The 20,260-nt window shown below is 46.9% G+C and overlaps 1 pseudogene across 1 annotated transcript in view; it reads right to left on the reverse strand.

Moving 5' to 3' along the window:
• The window catches only part of LOC144121839 (uncharacterized), an 83,010-nt pseudogene extending 64,224 nt beyond the window's left edge, over window positions 1–18,786 (reverse strand). The window contains exon 1 of the transcript XR_013312714.1: window positions 17,880–18,786. The product of XR_013312714.1 is annotated as an uncharacterized LOC144121839 (transcript). The remainder of the gene's footprint in view (window positions 1–17,879) is intronic.
• Between the last annotated feature and the right edge of the window lie 1,474 nt (window positions 18,787–20,260).

Here is a 20,260-nt window from a genome sequence, read left to right on the forward strand (position 1 = left end):
ACCTTCAATGTCCCCCCACTTTTTGCTTACTTTCACCTATGACCGCAACCATTAGGCATTAGTTTAGGTGTCTACATCACAGTTAAAAGGGGTCACAGACTGCTTACAATATCAAAATGCTTGCGGCACACTGGGATCCGCATAGCCTCTATTTTTTATTGAAATTTTATGATTGTCTTCTGCATAAATCAGGAACCGCCGCTCCACGGCTCTTACCAGCCCTCCCTCGCCTTCAGCCCTTTTTGCTTCTTGAATAGTAGCTAACAGCGATAATACTCGAGCGGAATTTAAAACGATGGCAGATCCATTAGCAGCTCAGTAGGTTTTTTTTTTTCAATGCATCTCTGTACAGGCTCTCTCGTTTGGCGTGCCCCACGCCGATCAGACCGCGCAGCGAATGGCAGGCTGCGAAGTTTAGCGAAATGAATCGCAACACTGGCACCGCCGCTGCGCTAAAAAGCTTGCGGTACGCAGTGAACGCCTCGCACCGGAGCCGTGTTTACTTAATGCGCCAACTTTGTGACCGTCCTGTTCCTTCACCCGAGATTTCGCATGAGGCTGCAAACAGCCGACTAGGGGCGCTTTTTCGATAGTGGTAAGCATGGTGCGGACGCTAAGTTGTCGGAAACCGCCGCAAGAGACAGCGCACGTTGGCGGGAATGCAGCGGCCACTACCCCCGATGCGTCACGCTAGACGGGGCCTTCGAGAGAGTTGGGTCTATTACTCGAAGGGGGCTTGTAAGTAGCGTCATCGCAGTGTGCAACCAGAAAGCTAAATGAACTCATATATCTCACTTTAACATGTTGGTAAATGGTCCTTCTTCCTTATTTGTCTGCGTCAGTTTTTGGAGGCCGGTTTCCAGTGTGCCGCTGAACTAGTTGGGCATTGCGGTTATCACAGCGGCACCCGTACGCTCTCGCCGCTGGTATGTCGTCGCCGCGTGATAAAAGGCGATGCGTGCGGCCAGAAGGCTGTACTTGCGCCAGTGCTAGGTTTACTTTGTTCTCGCGAACCGAAGTTATTTATGAACTGATGGAATTTGAAAAAAAAATCCACGTAGAAAACAAAGCACGCTCCACCACCGGCCGCCGCTGGGCACTTTTGTCGTGCGTTAGACCAAAAAATTCCAATTCGTAATTACATCTCTGGTGGTCATCTGTATCTGAGCTTCACCAAGGGGATGTACGGTGAATATATTGCAGCATTTATTAGCATTTTTGTGGCGTTATAACGAATAAGATGACGCAAAAGCAACGCGCGTCCAGTAATTGGATATCATACCCTCAACTGCGAATGTAGGTTTCGGATCCTACCATTCATCCTCAGTGTCCCAATATTAGGAATGTTGGATAATTCATGTTGAACAAATGGCTGTTATAGATAGCGGCTCATTCGAAACAGGGCTTATAACAAGAAACAGCCTCCTTTCTCCTTTGCTGTATCCTCAGTACATACGTACGACATAAACTGCAGTTTCTAAGGCTCTCAAAGCACCGACAACTCATTTGTTAAGAACATTATTTTTTATTAAGTACATACTGATTTTTAGAAAGCTTCCGAAGAACCATAATACAGTATGCTGGGCAAGTTGGTTTTTAACTTCCATATCTACAGCGCAAAATACGGGACAGGAGGAACACACACAAGTCACACAACAGAGCGCTGACAGGCAACTGATTTTTATTGGACGGCCAGCAAGCTTTTATACTTACTGGCTACCAGAAAGGAAAGAAATAAAGTGTGTTTTCTAGTGCTTTCTTTGCTTTCTGGTAGCCAGTAAGTATAAAAGCTTGCTGGCCGTCCAATAAAATTCACTTGTCAGTCAGCGCTCTGTTGTGTGACTTGTGTGTGTTCCTTCTCTCCCGTCTTTAGCGCTGTAGATATGGAACTTCCGAAGAATTTTGTCATGGTCATTGACTTCCAAAGGTATTTGTTCTTTGTCTACCAAAGAACATTTCATCGACAGTTGAAAATTGTCTCACTAGATGAATCCGAAAGCCTGCACTTGACTGCGTCGAGTAATTAAACATACTCTGTTCTTCGTACAATAAAGGTTCCTTTTGTGGCATCTTTGGTCTATCTGACTTTATGAATGGTTTTAGCAGATATATGAGTTTGGCCATTAGGCTATATATGACCGACGTGGTCCAGCACAGATTAGACATTGATGACAATGACGCCGCAGACCGACTCGTATCAAATTTATTCCTTTTGCGACCAATGGCTCATGGCGCTCTGTCTTAAAATGTAATTTTAAACAATTTACTTGAAGCGCAATATTATTAAAATATTTATTCGTTTGCTCAGATAAGAGAACCAAAATAATTGGGAGTCCTCTTTCCGTTTGACCTAACGAGTTTTAACATGGACGGCAACAAACTAAACTTCACTAGTATACTTGTACAGCTTGCTCCCCTACACGGCAAATAAATCTGATACTTAATGCGTACGCCACAATATCGAATGCGCATTTATTACATGAAACCTACGCACAAGGATAGTTCCACGGGAAGTCTCGCGATCACAATGAATTCTGTTGCTCGCTTCCTTGCGTGCGCGTGTGGGCTGAAGAAGAGCGCCACGTGTGTAAAATAGCTCCGCGGGCGGCAGGCCTGCATTTTCATCCATTGGCCCGTCCTTTCCTTTTCATGTCTTTCCTTTGAAACGCGCACATTAATCGACCCGCACAAAACAGAGCCAATGTAATGCAATTCCATTCGAATATATTCACGTGCCTTTGGCTCGACCTTACTTTTCAAGAATAACAACTGCAGAGGAACGTGGTTACGCTATGATGAATTCATTTTTTCCCCGCGCTCTACATTAGGCATCCCGGTGAAGTCCATTACTTCGAACGAGAGCAAGAATATTTGTCTTTAGCTGAAGAACAGCTTTAATTTTTTTTTGTGGATTGTAGCTTATGTTTTGCAGTTCCAAGATGATTCGCTATGAGCGAGATACTTGAGCCATCACTCTATTGTCTTCCCAAAGGAGCGGCGCTCGTAGCGCCGCTCCTTTGGGGCATTCTTTAGGGGTGCAACCTTCCCACACGAACACTGTTTTGTCGGCGCGGTCAGTATACGGTGCAAGGCAGTTGCCTGTTAGGGCAAGTCTCCCTTCTTTTTAAGCATGAATCCTTGCAGCTCCAATTCGCTTCAAATTCAGGCAAAATCTCAGCGCACCTGAGGCAAAACTTGTCCGCAAACTTTTAAACTTTTCCATCAGAAGGTAACCAAGGGAAATAAACTTACCAGACTATTTCCCCGAACGAAATTTGAACTAGCGGTGGTGTAAGCGAAACACCTTAGTTTTCCGAAGCCTTATGAGCATACGGCCACTGCTGCAGGCCTTCGCTATTACAGTCGGATACAACCCAAGAATGAAGCGGCAAATGCCCCTCAAAAGAGTTGCTCAACAAAAAATGCATCGAGCGATTCTCATAACGTCATGGTTAATCCCCTTCAACCTTGCATTGTGTTGCTGATGAAAAGAGATTTGCAATGGATTAATCGGATTAACCACGGCGTCGTGAAAATCGGTCGACGCCATTGGGTGGAGGGCCTCCTTTGAGGTGCATCTGTCGTTTCGTTTGTGTGTTGTATCCGACTACAGTGTTATTGCCGTTGTCTTTAATTGAAAAATGCGCACACCCTCTTCAAAGGATTCGCCAACACACAGGAGATGAGTTTCGGGTGCTTGCACATGTTTTCCAATTAAAAATCTTCAAGTGCAAGACGGAATGTTCTAACTGGCAGCCTATCAGACGCTGCGTGTTCTCTCGTCCTCGTCCTCATCTGTCATCCATCGGTTACGCTCTTCCAAATGCTCGGCATCAGTGGACGTGCAGCTCAGCCGGTTGAGTGAAAGGCTCGACTGCATCGCTAATGACAACTTAATGACGCTAATAGCACAAGCGGGTGAGAAGGCAGCCAAGGTGGCTAAGGCCTGCAAAAGCATGGCCAAGGCCGAGTAGAGAGGCAGAGTGCTATGGCGCGTCAAAGATCAAAAGTAGCGAGGGGCGCTGAGAGCGCTACAGAGCGCCAAGAGTAGCAAAGAAACCGGATGTTGGCAGATAATCTTCAAGACAGCCGCGGAGACGAGGCGCGCTGCCCAGTGCGAAGAACACAAAAGGGCGAAGACAGGGACACGTTCCGCAGCCAAAGGCGCCGGTCTGTGCCGATCTGAGGCTGCCGCCATCAATGAGCCGTTGCAGATGCACTACGCCTTTTCTGCCATGCTTTTCGTGCTTATACGGACACCCACCGACGAGATAGGCTAGAAATGTTTAACACGATAATGTCCTGTGGGCCTGGCTACGTAAAAGTCAGTCCCGTGTGCGTACGTCGTGAATACGTTTGGGCGACCCAACGGTGAACGTATTTGTCTGCGCGTAGCTGGCTGGCATGGAACCACACACTTGCGATTGCTAATCTGGCGACCGAACATATCCGGTATGGTTTATTTTAGTTTTTGAAAGCATATTGACCTAAATAAAGAGCGCCTACGCGCGCACGCGCGCGCGCGCACGCACACACACACACACACACACACACACACACACACACACACACACACACACACACACACACACACACACACACACACACACACACACACACACACACACACACACACACACACACACACACACACACACACACACACACACACACACACACACACACACACACACACACACACACACACACACACACACACACACACACACACACACACACACACACACACACACACACACACACACACACACACACACACACACACACACACACACACACACACACACACACACACACACACACACACACACACACACACACACACACACACACACACACACACACACACACACACACACACACACACACACACACACACACACACACACACACACACACACACACACACACACACACACACACACACACACACACACACACACACACACACACACACACACACACACACACACACACACACACACACACGCGCGCGCGCACACGCGCACGCTCGCACATTCGCACATACGCGCGCGCAAAACAGTTGGTTGCGATGGCTTGCTTATGGCGTCAAAGTGGACGAGTGCCAACGCTTGGAAATCGGACTGATGCCCCAATTGGGGAAACTGTTTCGACTCAAAAGCCCATTAGAAAATGCACCGTCCTGTTCCGTCATCAAGTAACGACATCATGTACTTTAAAGCAGAGAGAACGGAAAGGTGAAACATCATTGCCAACTCAACGTTACTAGTACTTCAAGTGTACATTACGCCCTATTCCCATTCTAGAGAACATATTTCAGCTGCTGATAAATTACTCTGAATCATGAACGAAGCACCAGACGTCATCGCTTGCAAATTTTACTGTGCATACCGTTTGCACTGACGTGATCAAGAAGGGAAGCATAAGCTCGGCGATCCTGACAACACCGTGCACAAACATAATTATTCAGTCAACTAACTCCTCGCTCTCTAACAGCACACTGGGTCGCACTCCTTGGTAAGCTGAAATCCTGGTGCCTACATAGCAGACCAGCTAAGACTAACGCGATACCAGCCTCGTTAAACGGAGGGACATTTTCTAACTGATGCTGGCCAGCTGCACTTCGAACTCTGGCAGCGTGCGATGCGGGGAATAATATCGCGAACTACCTAAGTTTGTGCTTACTACGATATCAAAGTGAGCACGTGGAAGTATGTTACTGTACCGGATAATAAAGGTCGACAAAACTGGCTCATGGTCATGGCATTTAGTTTTCCACCACGCTTCTGCTTCACAAACAGCGTCACAGTGGTTGGCGGCGAGAGTGTATGTAATAAAATACATGCCGAGGAAAGGAGCGTTTTCCTGAACTCCGCCGATAGATAAAAAAAAAAACTTCAAGGAGAACGACGTAGATAGCAAGCAGGACTGTCCCACTTCTGGCGCTGGTCTCTACATGGAATTATTCAAATGGACACCTGCAGAGCACCTTCTAATAAAACAAACAGGTGAAAAAGAAAACGCGCGTATGCGATACGCACCGATTTCAGGTTGCAAGGTTAAAAAAACGACCGCTTCTTTTTTCCCTTGATTGACCGATCTACGGTGCGATGCACTTGTTCCTTGCCCCTGCTTGGAAGTGACGGCGCTGACCTCTGTGACTCAGTCTTTTTAATATTTATTTTTACTACCACTTATGAACCGCTGGCACGTAGCCAGGCATGAATGGTAGCTGGAGCCCGGTTTATTGCACTTGCACCTGTTTGAGCTGGCACCGCCTAACTTAGCAGCCTCCGCGACTTCGGAGCAGCCATTCTTCTTTTTTTTTTTTGGTGCGTGCAATCTAAATGCAGCAGCGCGGATACCCACTCGCGAAACTACTATTTATGCTCAGCATCTATTACTTCTTGTTTTAATCCTTACCGGCCAGTCCTTGTAACTGCGTTTCTGGATTAGCAAGGCTGTCTCGAGCCAATGCCTTCGTATTAAAATGAGTCTCAATGTTGCGGATCTCGACTAAATCACGTATGCAGGTTTTTGCCGAATGGTTCTGTTTTTATTCCGTGCCTGGCATATCCGATGAGGTCTACAGATACAATTTACCCCGAACGCGACACGCGAAGATGGCCCAAAGGGGTGCGCACATGTGACGCCTTTAAAGTATGAGTGCCCGATGGATGTTACGAGTCGATCCCTTAAATATCTTTCGTTTCGACTGTCTAAAATATTCACGAGTTCACCAAGGTGAGTGTGCATTTAGCGCCGTGCGTCAAGCTTACGGATTCTGCGAACACAAAGTAAGGTTGTGAGCTAAGGAGTGCATTGGAGGGAAAGTGATTACAGCGTACGAATCGGAATTGTATGGATTAATGTGACATGATACGCCAAGAGAGTAAAACGATATTGCTTCCTTTTTGTGAAGCAAAGCAAGCGGACGTATATAAAATTTCAGATTTTTCATACTGACAGGTTTCCGTTGCCGAACTAGTCCAGCTTTCTCGGACATCCCTTTTAATTGAGAGGCAAGTGTGGGATATTGCAAGATACTGTTATGAATATATTGATGAAAAAGATTTAATCTTCCGATGCGCAGCAAAATCTTGCTTTGAACGCCTATCCTGGGGTTAACGGAGTACTTGCCTGTGATTGAAAACCGATGAGGCGCGTTTTTGACAATAAATCGAGAAAAAAAACCGCCAGCATGCCGAGGAGGGATTTGCGGACGTATTGATTGTTATGGTGGAATCATGTGGTTATGAGAAAAAGTGGCGTTCATAAACAACTTCATGCTCAAAAAATGCGCTTGCCGACAATTTTAGGACATGACATGCACTGAGCTCTCGAAACCATTAAACAATGCATAGCAGAAAAAAAGATGCACAAACTCTGTTAACGACTGATTTTTCATGGCCGTTTCTGGTAGTACTTACATCCGTTATCACGCAAGGGAGGGCTTAGAGTAGTTGAAGGCCAGAATGGTTTGGTTTGGTTTATGGGGGTCTAAGGTCCCAAAGCGACTCAGGCTATGAGAGGCGCCTTAGTGGAGGGCTCCTGAAATTTCGACCACCTGGGGTTCGTTAACATGCGCTGACATCGCACAGTACACGGGCCTCTAGAATTTCGCCTCCATCGAAACTCGACCGCCGCGGCCGGGATCGAACATATAAGTGGAAGATTCCTTACCCCCCGCAGTTTAAAAGTCCTAGATGAGGTGATCGGAAACACTCTTTATGAAAATGCACCTGTGTTTATATACGACAATATTAACAAATCATGTGACAGAAGTATAGTTCAGTTCAAGGTGCTCAAACCAGCGTTTGTAGCAGTGCGCAGGCGACACACTTCAACAGCCAAGTAAACACCAAAGCAACGACCTGCGTGGCTCAGCGATCACGTTCGCTTAAACGGTGCAGGACATCTAAACCATGCACCGTGCGGCAGGGACGAGTAGACACTTAAATTCTGCGCTGTGCGCCTCTTTGACCCTTCGTTTCACCGAGCAGCTCTTTCCTGAGTCTCGAGATACTTCGTTATACTCGCGAAAACACGCGAAGATGGTTGCGCCGTCGTGTGTGTCGCTATTCCTGCAGCAACATAAGGCTAATTTGCTTGCAGAATGAACGCTTGCTGTCGGTGCTGCTTCCTTTTATGCAGCGTTTAAGTCGTGCGCACGAGCGTGCCCATTGTATTCAAATGGCTGTCTTGGAGCGCGAAGTGCGAGTACAACAACGGGTCTTTAGCGGCCCGTCTTCCTATTATCCGCGCACCGTTAAGTGCCCCCGCCGTACGTAAACAAAGGGGCGTGCTACACTGGAGCGTGCCATTCGAAAGCACCAGTGCGAGGCCGCCCCTCCATGCCTACTAAGCGCGTCAAATCGGAGGCTGTGCGGCTGCGTCCACATATAGCAGTCCGTGCAAGCGCGGAGCAGTTTTCGCGTCCCCGTGCGCTCACTGAAATTCCTGCACCGCGAGCCGATGCGGTAATGAGGGCGGTGGCTCTTGCTCAAAGTGCGCGCCGTGAGGAGATTTGTCACTTTTAGGCAAGGGAGGAGGAGATTATTGATCATTGACTTGGCTAAGCCCCCAGTGCAGAAAAAAGTGACATTAAATGATCGCTAATCACCTCCTTGTCGCGCCCCTGCTGTGGGAAGAAATTCTCATAGTCATCTAAAACATCGGCTACGGTGTCTTTCACTGGCGAACACCTGAATGGCTGGTTTTTCCACTAGTCATAGTAGTGGCCATTGAATAGTTTTGGAAAGAATCACTGCTTGGCCGAATTTGTGCTGCAGGGAGCGAAAAGTTAGTGCGAAGATTCTGAAGTGTTTCAGAGGAACTCTGCAGAGCACACCTCTGGTAAAGGCTATAGACTGCGTTTCTCTGATATTTTTTTCATAGCAATGAATTTTATTGGTTTAGGTTCGGTTTATGGGGGTTTAACGTCCCAAAGCGACTCAGGCTATGAGAGACGCCGTAGTGAAGGGCTCCGGAAATTTCGACCTCCTGGGGTTCTTTAGCGTGCACTGACATCGCACAGTACACGGGCCTCTAGAATTTCGCCTCCATCGAAATTCCACCGCCGCGGCCGGGATTGAACCCGCGTCTTTCGGGCCTGCAGCCGAGCGCCATAACCACTCAGCCACCGCGGCGGCAGCAATGAATTTGAAGACTAATGCTTCCGCAGTATGCGCTGATTAACCTGACATCAATAACTTGTATTCACGCAGCACAGCTGACCTGTTCTGCTTTGAGACCGGCCGATACCTGCTCGCAAGAGCAATCACAGGCGGATAAGTAAGCCAGGCTGCTGAACCAAACCCTTCGATTCTCTCTAGTGGGCAGCATGATTGGGATGTACAGTCAGGTAGGAAAGAAACGCGAACACGCATATGCCACGCTTTTCTAACTTGTAGCGATTTTTCTTTGCAGACGGGTTAAGAATATGTGCTTCGATCGACCCTTTACTCATAGACTTGAAACAAGCTGTTTGTATTTTGAAGCTCTAAGCACACAGGTAAATATTCTGTTTTGTTCACAGGAGCTGCTGTGTTTCATTTCGGCCTGACTGCACAACTCAAGGAAATTTACAAGCGACAGGAGAGGCAATGTCTCTACTGTAGGCATTAGTGTCAGGTCACGCGAGATTTGTTTCGAAAGCACTTTCCTCATGCGCCAGGAACCTAGTATTAATCGTCATCGGGACCAGTACAATTACTCTTACTGCATGGCAGTGGCCTCACTCATTCATCTTTCCTAACCCTGTCCTGCGACAGCTGAGGCCGCCACATCCCCGCAAACTTCGTAGTTACATTCACGCAATCTTCTCCACCACGCTGTATTTGCCTTCCCTTGGAGTCCAGTGCGTTACGCTGACGGATCATTCAATACCTTTGCTGTCCATGTCTATTGCCTCTGCTTAATTTTAACCGGAATCATCAACCCTGATCTCTATTTGCCTCTTATCTTTAAGCCTGTCGTTTTACTTTCTTCGAATTGCTGCGCAGTTCCCAGTTTAATTTCAAGCCTTTACGTTAGCCCATAAATTTTTGCCCCGTAGGTGAGTACGGGCAAGACACAAATGTCACATTATTTACTCGTATGCAGCTTCCAACAGCGTGGCACCGCAGCAGCGTGGTTCTTTCGTAATGGCGGCATTGCGCACAGAAGCAGGGCACCTCAGAGCCGCTATGCTGCGCCTTTCGCTATAATGGGAGCGCACACCTTTGTTTTGATGCTTCGTGGAAGGCAGAGCCAGCCATGTATGCATTTTACCAGAGCTATAGGCGCGAGGTTCAAGTCACGCGTGCGCTTCGAGCGAGTGAATGTGAGTGGGCGGCTTCCATCACGCGTCTGGCATTCGGGGCAGTCAAACGGAGCGCCCAAAATTGTCACCACGGCAGCAGGTCATTGCGGCTAATGTGTGCGCGCATATGTCCGCCGCTTCTGTGCTCTGTTGGGCCTTGCGTCAGTGGAGGCTTCCTCGGGAGAGGCGGTGCAGTACGCAATACGACTGTTAATGACACTGCCGGCGACTGTCCCTGCGGCTGAGGCACATTCCTGGGGTATAGGGTGGATAGAAATACGCACGTGTCTTCTGTATACATTTCTATCGCGGGTTATATTCTGCTATACGGCGTACCTTTTTTGTTGCAGTTGAGCGGCTTTCCCAAAAGCAGTCTCCGTCTATGATGACGGCAGACATGGTCCTCATAGGTGTAATTTGTTGGGAAGTATCGAGCGCATGGTTCGAAACGAGTAGAAAGCAAGACGACGTGGGTTTAACAAAAAACTCTAGTGTCTAAAGTGATGATGATTATTACTTATTATGGAGCTAATTAATGGCAGCTTTCGTGAAGGAGCGCAATGGTGCAAGGTATTTTTTCTTTGCAGAAGGTAGGGCGAAAGGCCCATTTTCAAAGCATTTGACTCCACAAAATCCGAGCTCAATGGGAAATCAGGGGAAAACTTGTGCCTATTGCATCCCCGGTGGGTGCACGGCTGCAGTGGAGATCGAACCTTGCACCTCCGGCATGCGAGGCGGATGCTGAAACCAATAGGCCACCGCTGCCGTCAGCGTCGGAAGTCCTCTTCAGGGTAGCTGATAGCTGTGTTCTCAGCTCTGCTTGTTCCTTCGGCCAGCCATTGGGATTTGGTGATATTTATACAGTACGCTGACTCGTCACTGCAGAAGGGTCGTGAGATGGTCGAAGCAATGTAGTAAACAAATACGCGTGGTTAGTTAAGGGCCAGAGATTAACCCGACAAGTAGATTAAAGGGATTGGACATCATGTAGGCATCTAGATAGACACGGTGCCTTTAAAAATAGCATTTATGTGGAGTGCACCAACACTTTGTTAAATAAAGTAACAATGACACTGTTGTCAAGTGCCTGTAGGCGCAGATGATTAAGCCGCCGGTCGCGAACGCATTTGGGAGGAGAAATAACAGCAGTGTAAGCGCGGTTAAAAAAATGAGTGGCACGCAAAAGGCATGAAAATGTGTAAAAAAAGCCTCTTAGTTATGTCGTCCACTGCAGCTGATCCTGTTGTTACACGATAATTGTCTACTTTGCTGTGATGACAGACGTCACGAATCGCACGCTTGGGCGTTAGATTCCATTAAGGTCATTATATGGCGAGTTCATAGAATAAGCAAAAAAATACAACTTTTGTTTTGACGGCGTTCGGGTGCAAATAGAAAGACCCGAATAAATAGGATGCGGCAAATAAGTGCAAATCACAGGAATAGACTTTTTGTTCGCATTCAGTAGGAAACCGACATCATCGACCAACTGTTTCTCAGCATGAGCTAAGCAGAGCTCAATAGTTATTAAGCACGAGATTAATCTGGGCAGTGTGAAGAAAAAAATGCCAGGGTTCATTGAAGCGAAGTGTTGGATTTCCTCTAAATATTCAATAAGATAACATTCCTCGTGTGTAAAGAATTATTCGAAACGAAAAATGGTTTTCCACCCGACAAAGTGCAGAAGATATCCGCGTGAGTCCAATGTTAGTGAACATTGAACAGCCTTAGGCAGTCGAAATGGATCTGAATCTCTGCACTACGGGTCTCATTATTTGTATCTTAATTCACTCCCTCCTTCGTTCTTCTCCTCACGTTGCGGCGAAGAGTAATTTAGCTACACAACTCTCCTTCCTTCATAACCGCTCTGTTATTTATTATTATTCTAAGAAAACATCTACGCTGAGGATATTAGCGCAAACTAAAGGTCGTTTTAGAAACAACGCTTTCTGGAAGCCATGATCGCCACCTCCCCGTCCTCCATCCCCTGCCTCTCCTTATCCTTATTGGACAGAGAGCGAGCCAGTAGCCTTTAGGCCTGCATGACCGCCATTTTCTTGGTGCAGCCATTTAATCTATAGGCCATGTAATACACTGGGCGGCATGAAAAAAAGTTACTTTCTTTGGTCCTCATAAACTGACTCGCATCTTTTGGGGATGCGACACCCCGATGGCTCAGTGAGTAACATATCGCTGAATTCTTTTTTTCCACATTGAGGATAATAGTGTTTTTTGACAAAATTCCCAAAAGCAAGACAACGTTTAATTTGAAAGCATTACCGCAAGTGTAATACAGAGTGCGGTGTCCACCGCTTTTAAAACTTCGCCAATGGAATGCGAGCAAGCCATTCGTTTCAGAACTGGCTTCGCGGAATACCTTCATGAAAACAGAAGGAGAGAAAACATGTGGCTCGATTTCAGTGACTTTAATAAAGACAAGAGCAAGAACATAAACTTATGACGGTTGTTGTAAATAAAGTGCGCTGGACCCCACAACTAAATCACCGCTTACGGTCGGCCGTTATGCTGATCGCGCATTGGTCAAGCCTTAAGCAAAGATCTTAAAGTACGATCGAGTGTATACTGTTGTTTGTCAGACTCTTTCTACAGAGGTAAAATCAGAATGCCATGTGCTGCTTTACACGAAAATTTTGCACTCAGCGAGAGGGGAGAGAAACAAGCAGCTAAGAAAGATTCAGTGATGTGAGCTCTGCCTTTGCGATGCTGCCAGAACGCTTCATTGTCGTTGGAATCCCGCCCGCGCATCTATTAGAAACTAGCCGGTTTCTTCACTTTCCCTGTAAAGAAAACAACGGAAGCTAGCGTAAGTTGGTTTTGCTGCTTATCAGATGCTCAGTCGTCGCATGTTGCTACTTCGCTCAAGAAGGAATGTTAAGTGTTTCCCTCACGTATCTTTGTCCTCTCCTGAAAGGCATTGCCAACATTTTGTGTTGTCGTGTTTTTTTTCCTTTTTGTCAGTCGCCTTTTGTTCTGTTGCAGCAATGTCATCCTCCAACCAACTTGCCCAACTCTGCCCTTCCCATCCTTAGTTTCAATAGAATCAGTCAAGTCGTATGAAAACAAACCGTCAGCAGGTGGTGGGTGTTTCGTTATTACAAATACGAGTGTTATATTAACGTTGTGATCAAGACTATGGAAGACAACAGCAGCTCAAAATGGTTCACCTGACAGCGGTTCGGGTAAACGCTACTGAATTTCAAGTGCACTGCACAGATCAAATCTAGAAGCGAGCTAAGTTTCCAAATCGGTCTCTTTGTCCCACGTTGTATGAAGCGATGACCTTGTGACAGAGGTGCTGTCCTGCTGGCAGCCAGATGTTGGGTTACATTCATTATTGTCGCTGACAGCGCCTCTGTGATGTGAGCGAAATGGCAGGGGCGCCGCTCCTGAACTAAGGTGCATAGGTGGGCACTTAACGGGAGGTCTGCGACAGTATTTCCTCCTTAGGGTTAACAAGTGAGAACATTTTGTGTTTGAATACAACGTCTATCCAAATTGCATCACGGGTATCTTTTAAAATACTCTTTCCTTAGAGAGCACTTTGGTGGAACGTTTCTTGGAAATAAAATGAAGGGAACATACATAGTACGAAGGAGACCACACGGACACAGATATTGGTTACGGCAATGTTATAACGTCATAACTAGCCTTTGGTAGATTTCGTTGGCAAAAGGTTCGAACAAGCAGTAATTCCATTATTTCAGGATAACAGCAGGTCACCGTGGAGATTTTGTGCGAACTCTTGCTTATACAAGCTGCGCTTTACTCCACACACAGTAGGTAGTATAAGTGAACTAAAAGGTGGCATTTAAAGTGAAAGAAGCCAGCTTTTCCTCTCCACAAAGCAACTGCATGGAAGCAGCATTTGTTTAAACCTATCCTAACCATTGGATGCCTCAACGTGTTCGCAGACAAGGGTGGACTACCCCGATAAATTTATCAGTGGAAAATAAATTGGGAGCTTTAGTGTACATGATCGCCAACGACTACGTCAAAATATATTAGCGTGAGCGCATGAAATGACGATTCTGTTCATTACAGAAACGATACATTTTAAGCTCTCAATCAAAATTCAGAATTTGCTTCATCCCAGCGATCGTAGTTTTAGCGAGAACCCAGCTTCTACGGAATAAGACGGAAACCAGTACGGCTATGGTTGCGGCTTTCTGTCTGACTATAAAGGCATGCGCTCATTCAAGCGCTAAGACAGCGAGATCACTGGCCAGTCCCGTTTTCTGTACGAAGATTTGGTACTGAGCCTGCCAATTTTCCTTCCGCAATATGCGTAACAGAAAAGTATTCGCTTCAATTCGAAAGCGGTTAGGAAAAAAATTGCCTATTTTGAAGCGAAACATCGTGTTTCTATCATTACCGAACTAATCAGCACGAACCCTATGGCGATCGAAGCAGGTATCGTTTCGCGATAAGTAACTCACGTGGCGGGGTATTCCTGGGTTATACTTTTATTCGAGTATGCGTTGTTCTCGCGCAGACGTTTAATAGCAGTTATTTTTGCCCTGAAGCACCGCTTCCCACTGACAACTCTTCGTATTATAAGTTTTCGGTGGGTTTTTGGGAGAAAAACTTTTCGCTAGTTACGGTTGCGAGTTAGAATAATACTGGCTGTCATAACCCGCACACCCGAAAATTACAGGAACGCCGTGAATTCAATTAAACTAGGCGTACTCCGCGCCTTTTGAACAGCGCGGCAACTTAGATTTCGCAGTTTCCGTTGTCTTAGTAATATTAAAAAAGTGACATTATCCGAGAGGTGGATACCCCAATACAGTTTAGGGGAGAGAACAAGCGTAGCAGGAGGCGGCGATAGTCAGACGGGTGGATGAGATTAATAAGTTTGCGGAGATGACGTGGACACAGCTGGCACAGGAGAGGGTTAATTTTAGAGATATGGGAGAGGCCTTTGTCCTGCAGTAGACGTGGTCAGGCTGATGATGATGGCGGTGCATTACCCCCCTCCCTCCCCTCCAACGCACCCGTAATAATGCTAAAAGCGCGCCCTGAAAGCAAGGTATAAGCTGTATAGGCAAGCGCAAACTCAACAAAGCGTTCTATCTACAGGGCATTAAGCTGTGATAAGAAGTGACGCATTAACACCGACGCTTTGGATACGGATTTTATTTCAGGACGAAGATCAGAAATTTATTTTGCAGTCATTTTAGGCAAAATGCCAGTACAGGAGACCGCAAATAACTTATGCTAACAATAGATGTGAGGCCTGCTGCATGGCTTGGCCGTTGAGGAAGCAGTCGGACCTTGGGTTTTTCTTTTGCAATGGCGCCGGCCACCAAAAATATCGCGCGCTGAATGAAAAATAACCGACAGAATATGCAACTTATAACGCGGAGGAATGTTATAATGCAGGCCTGTGCCTTTACAATGGCCTTACAATAGAAGCATAACAGCTGCTCAGGGAACGACATGGTCAGTTCAGAACAAGGATTCATTAAGTAATTGGCCCGAAGGCTCACTCAAGGTTGGTAGTAAAAGGGAAAAAAATGGTCCAAAAGAAAGCCTTGTCGTTAGTCTGAGTAAGCCTGGGACAGTTACGGGTTGTTGCAAAATAGCCGAAATTAAACCACACTCTATTCCATCCGCCGCGGTGGCTTAGTGGTTATGGCGCTCGGCTGCCGGCCTGAAAGACGCGGGTTCTATCCCGGCCGCGGCGGTCGAATTTCGATGGAGGCGAAATTCTAGAGGCCCGTGTACTGTGCGATGTCAGTGCAGGTTAAAGAACCACAGGTGGTCGAAATTTCCGGAGCCCTTCACTACGGCGTCTCTCATAGCCCGAGTTGCTTTGGGACGTTAAACTCCTATAAACTAAACCAAACCAAACCAAACCAAACCAAACGCTCTATTCCTCTCCGACGAAAGTTCGCACGCTCTGTTGATTTAGGTGGCCATGATGAAGAGCGATGAATTTAATAATATTTTCTAATGTTGCACTTACACAACCATCAGCCTTTCACGTGCGGATGATTTGAATGCAATTAGCAAGGAATTCCGTCTCAGACGTTATTCGCAAAAGACAGCAGCGGAGTGAAAGCGAAGCCCATTCTCAAGCAGCTCAGGAAATCAGCCAATATTGAAAATCGATGGCTTCACACTGGTTTTTAGTAGGACCGGTTTTGGCGAATACAATTCTAATATTGGGCCGATTACATGTGCTGCTTGGGTTGGTGGCAATCCTGTCTCAGTGCTGCAGTGTCTATTTTTCCGACAAAGCAACTACACGTCCAGTCGAAAACAACCACAAAACGGTGTCAAATATACCACAAAATATTTCGTAGTTTCGTCGTAAGGACAGATATTTCTGTTGTTTAGTAGCACTTTTCAGTAGCACTGTAATTTTGCTCTTGCACTTTCCTGTAGTCTGTTGTTCTGTAGTAAAAACTACAAAAATTTTCTGTTGTTGCCACAAGTTTCTGGCCAAAACCATAATAGCAAATCAGTTATGACGAAAAAAACTTGCGACTGTGAGACCTTTTCCCATGGTAATTAGGCTTCCAATGTACACCAGGGAACTAAAATGAATAGCCTTATTGAAAACACGAGCCACACGGGCGCAAGCCACAAACAATTTCTAAGTGTCGGTGTAAATAGCGAACGCTAGTAACTTTGAAGTTTCCCAGACCTGTCGTCGCCTGGATTTAGAGGCAGAGCGGCAATATGCATATCATTACTGGTTCACCAATGGCATCTGCGCTTGCTGTTCGGAATCGAGCAATGCACGTTTGAAGGGTATACGTCTTGTGTGAAGAACTGCTCCTGCAGTTGACAATACAGCTTAATGCCGACAAATTCAGTAGTTCATGTAGGCCGCTGTTTTCCTCGCCACCGCACTTGTCGCTACCAGTTTGCATGCTTGCCGGCGACGTTTTATCGCTTTTTGCTTCATATGTGAGGCACGACGGCTTGTTCACTAATCTTTGGCAAATGTTACACGTGGTCTGAGGATGGTGCACTGCAATTAAGAACCACTGGAAGCGCACATCTGCCGCCCTCTGCGTTTGACGCGATGAGCTAACATGATTCATAAAGGTACAGAACTTACTGCGAGATGGCAATGCAGATGGTATCGTCGACTTCTGTTCATTGCGAAAAGTCGCATAATAGAGTGCGAGTCTTAAAGAAAGTTCTTATTCAGTATCGCTATAAACCATTGAGAAACCCTTCTGAAAGTCGGCCTGTGCCACGACAGTCAACACGGCGGCCGCGACAGTGATCTTTAACATAATCTCCTTCCATTCTCTTCACTTTGAGATCTTGGCAAGAAATGTCTCACGAAAAATCAAAGTTCATATTCATGAGCTCCAATTCTGACAGCCTTGGTGAATACTGCCACTGCTGTCAATAGGGGAACGGCTAAACCACAGAATTTATCACAACATGTAGTCAAGGTTCTAGATCGTCGCCTCAAGCACTAACGGAGGTTGCTCACTACTTGTGAATTTCACATAATCAGACGGCCAACCTCTCTTTTGCGGTTCTCCCCAAGCCTCGCACTGAATTGCGTACAATAAGCCGAACTTACACTTGAGCGCCCAGGAGTGCCCGTGCTTGACACCGCTGTACACGGACAACAGCCCGGACACACACTTGGATGACAAGGTGCCATTGCCAGCCAGCTCTTGAATGGGCATCCACAGCTTTCGCACAAACCACTCGGCCGCCCTTGTCAACGCGCCCTCGGGGTCGGTCCAAGCTGCTCGGGTTTCGGTGTCCAGGTCGAAAGCTCTCTTGCGCCTTCTGCCGTGACATAGTGGCGGAGTGTCACGTGGACCTCTGCGCTCCTGGACCAAAAGCTGTGAGTTCCGGAGGAAATGGCGCTTATCGTGGCTGTTACCAGGCTCGCCTGCTGGGGGTACGCCACGGTGTGGACTTGGATCACGCAAACTCCGAGTCGCGGAACTTGCACGTTTTTCGGTCGAACTCTCCTGTGCGCTCCGCCGTTGATATGTCAAGACGCGGTACTCCGCGGGCCCGAAGTCTGCAACCTGTTGATCCCACCGTTGCAGCTTTGTCTGTTTCAGTATTTCATTTTCCTCTTGAAATGTTTCTTCCAGAAGTTTGGCACGCGCCACATGAGCCGTAGAGCCACCTTCAACAGCGGCACCGGGACCAACGCAGCCGACTAGTACCACACATAAACACGCGCACACGATGCACCGAGAGGCCGCACAAGACATCGTCGGCGACGAACACTGCGTACTCACGCGCGCGACGGCTGCAGCCAGAGAAGGGAGCGAATCACGAGCGCATCTCCTCTCGGGTGTCTACGACGGCGGTCACCTAGAAACGTGCAGCCCGGGACGCCCGGTAGACATGGAAATGGGCGGCGCGGCCCTCTCGAAGGGCTAGCGAGCGCTGGCGCGCGCGCGCGTTTACCGAGCGAGGAAAACGGCTCAATACGGCGCCCGATCGGTTGAGGAGGAGGAGAAAAAGGAGGCGAATGCGACAACGTGAAACGCCGCCGCAGGCAGCGCTAGCACACCGGTAGGCAGAGCGCAAGGTCGTCTCGAAACTGGACGTTCCCAAGGCCGGAAAGTTTCCTTCCACTGCTGCGCATGTCGCGGCGTCGCCCGCCCCGCGTTACCTCACGCACTGCTTGCGACAGAAGGAAAGGGCTGCGCGTGTGCGTGGCACAAGTGGCAGCTCTGGCGGGCAGGCACCATTGGACCTGGATGCGATCCTCACGGTCACGCCTGGGTGCGATGGCCGTCGTGACGAAGGCGACGAGGTGGCCGTGCGCTGCTGCTGCTCCTAGATATAGCGGGTGATTATGTGGTATTAAAGAGCTTACTATAACGGATCGTGCCGCCAAGCAACTAATTGGTTTGCGGGCTTCCTTAGTGCATTTCGTTTGACATTATATTGAGAACGCAACGGCGATGTGTTTATTCTCGAGGGGCTGGTGCTGAAGGCTGTGCAAATGTCTGGTTTCGTGCGCTTCCAGGTAATCCGGTTTAAGGAAAATGAACGCCTTGTAGAACCGCGAATACACTGACTAGCAGGTAACTTGGATGTGTGCATAGCAGTGAATTTATGTATGTAGCTCCATGTTATATATCTCTATCTGAAAGCGCTTCTTCTTCTTGTGTGCAAAGAAAGAAAGAGAAAGACTTTATTCCGACGTAGCTCTAAGCGTCGAGGATGGTCTACGCCAGTTGCCAAGGCCAGGCGATCCGGGGCTAGCCAGGTACGTCTCTTCAGGTGTTTTTCATCGTTAACTGGAACATTATATTGCAGCGACATGCCGGAAGCTTGAGCAGTTTTGTAGAACAAAAGAGGACTTGTTTAGTAAGATAATTAACGTGCAAACTGGAAAATTAAAGTGTGGGTGTAATAATTACTATACACTGTTAAAAGTGTATTGATGCTGCCGATGTAACGAATTTATGACGGTGTCATAACTTTTGTAATGCCGCGAGTTGTTTTGGTAGAAATACGTACATATAATTGCCGTCTTCATTTTTATTTTCAAGACGGCGAATTTATTTGCGGGGTATATTAAGCTTGAAGAGGTGGTACAAATTTAAGGCATTTAAATTTTTCAGTTCCTTAAAGCACTTTACTTTGTACATGTGCTTAATTAAAAAAACAGTTGCAGTCTGAATAAAAAATTTAAATATTTGATTTGCTATCAATATTTGCACGTTAAAAAAAGTATTTTCATTTACCGCATGAGTATAGTGATTATACTGGTAACCACGCATTACATATGATCGTAGATTTGTTTATGTATTTTTATCTATTTATATAAACTGCGGCCTAGTAAAGATCACAGCAGGGTCGGTAAACATCAAACATACAAACACACTCAAATTTAGAACATTTGCACGTATTTTTTAAACACCATGAAAGAATTCTGGGTGACAACCTCGGTATTTAGGTTATTACAGTCTGTAATTGTCC

This window comes from Amblyomma americanum, chromosome 2, assembly GCF_052857255.1.
Source record: "Amblyomma americanum isolate KBUSLIRL-KWMA chromosome 2, ASM5285725v1, whole genome shotgun sequence".
NCBI lineage: Eukaryota > Metazoa > Arthropoda > Arachnida > Ixodida > Ixodidae > Amblyomma > Amblyomma americanum.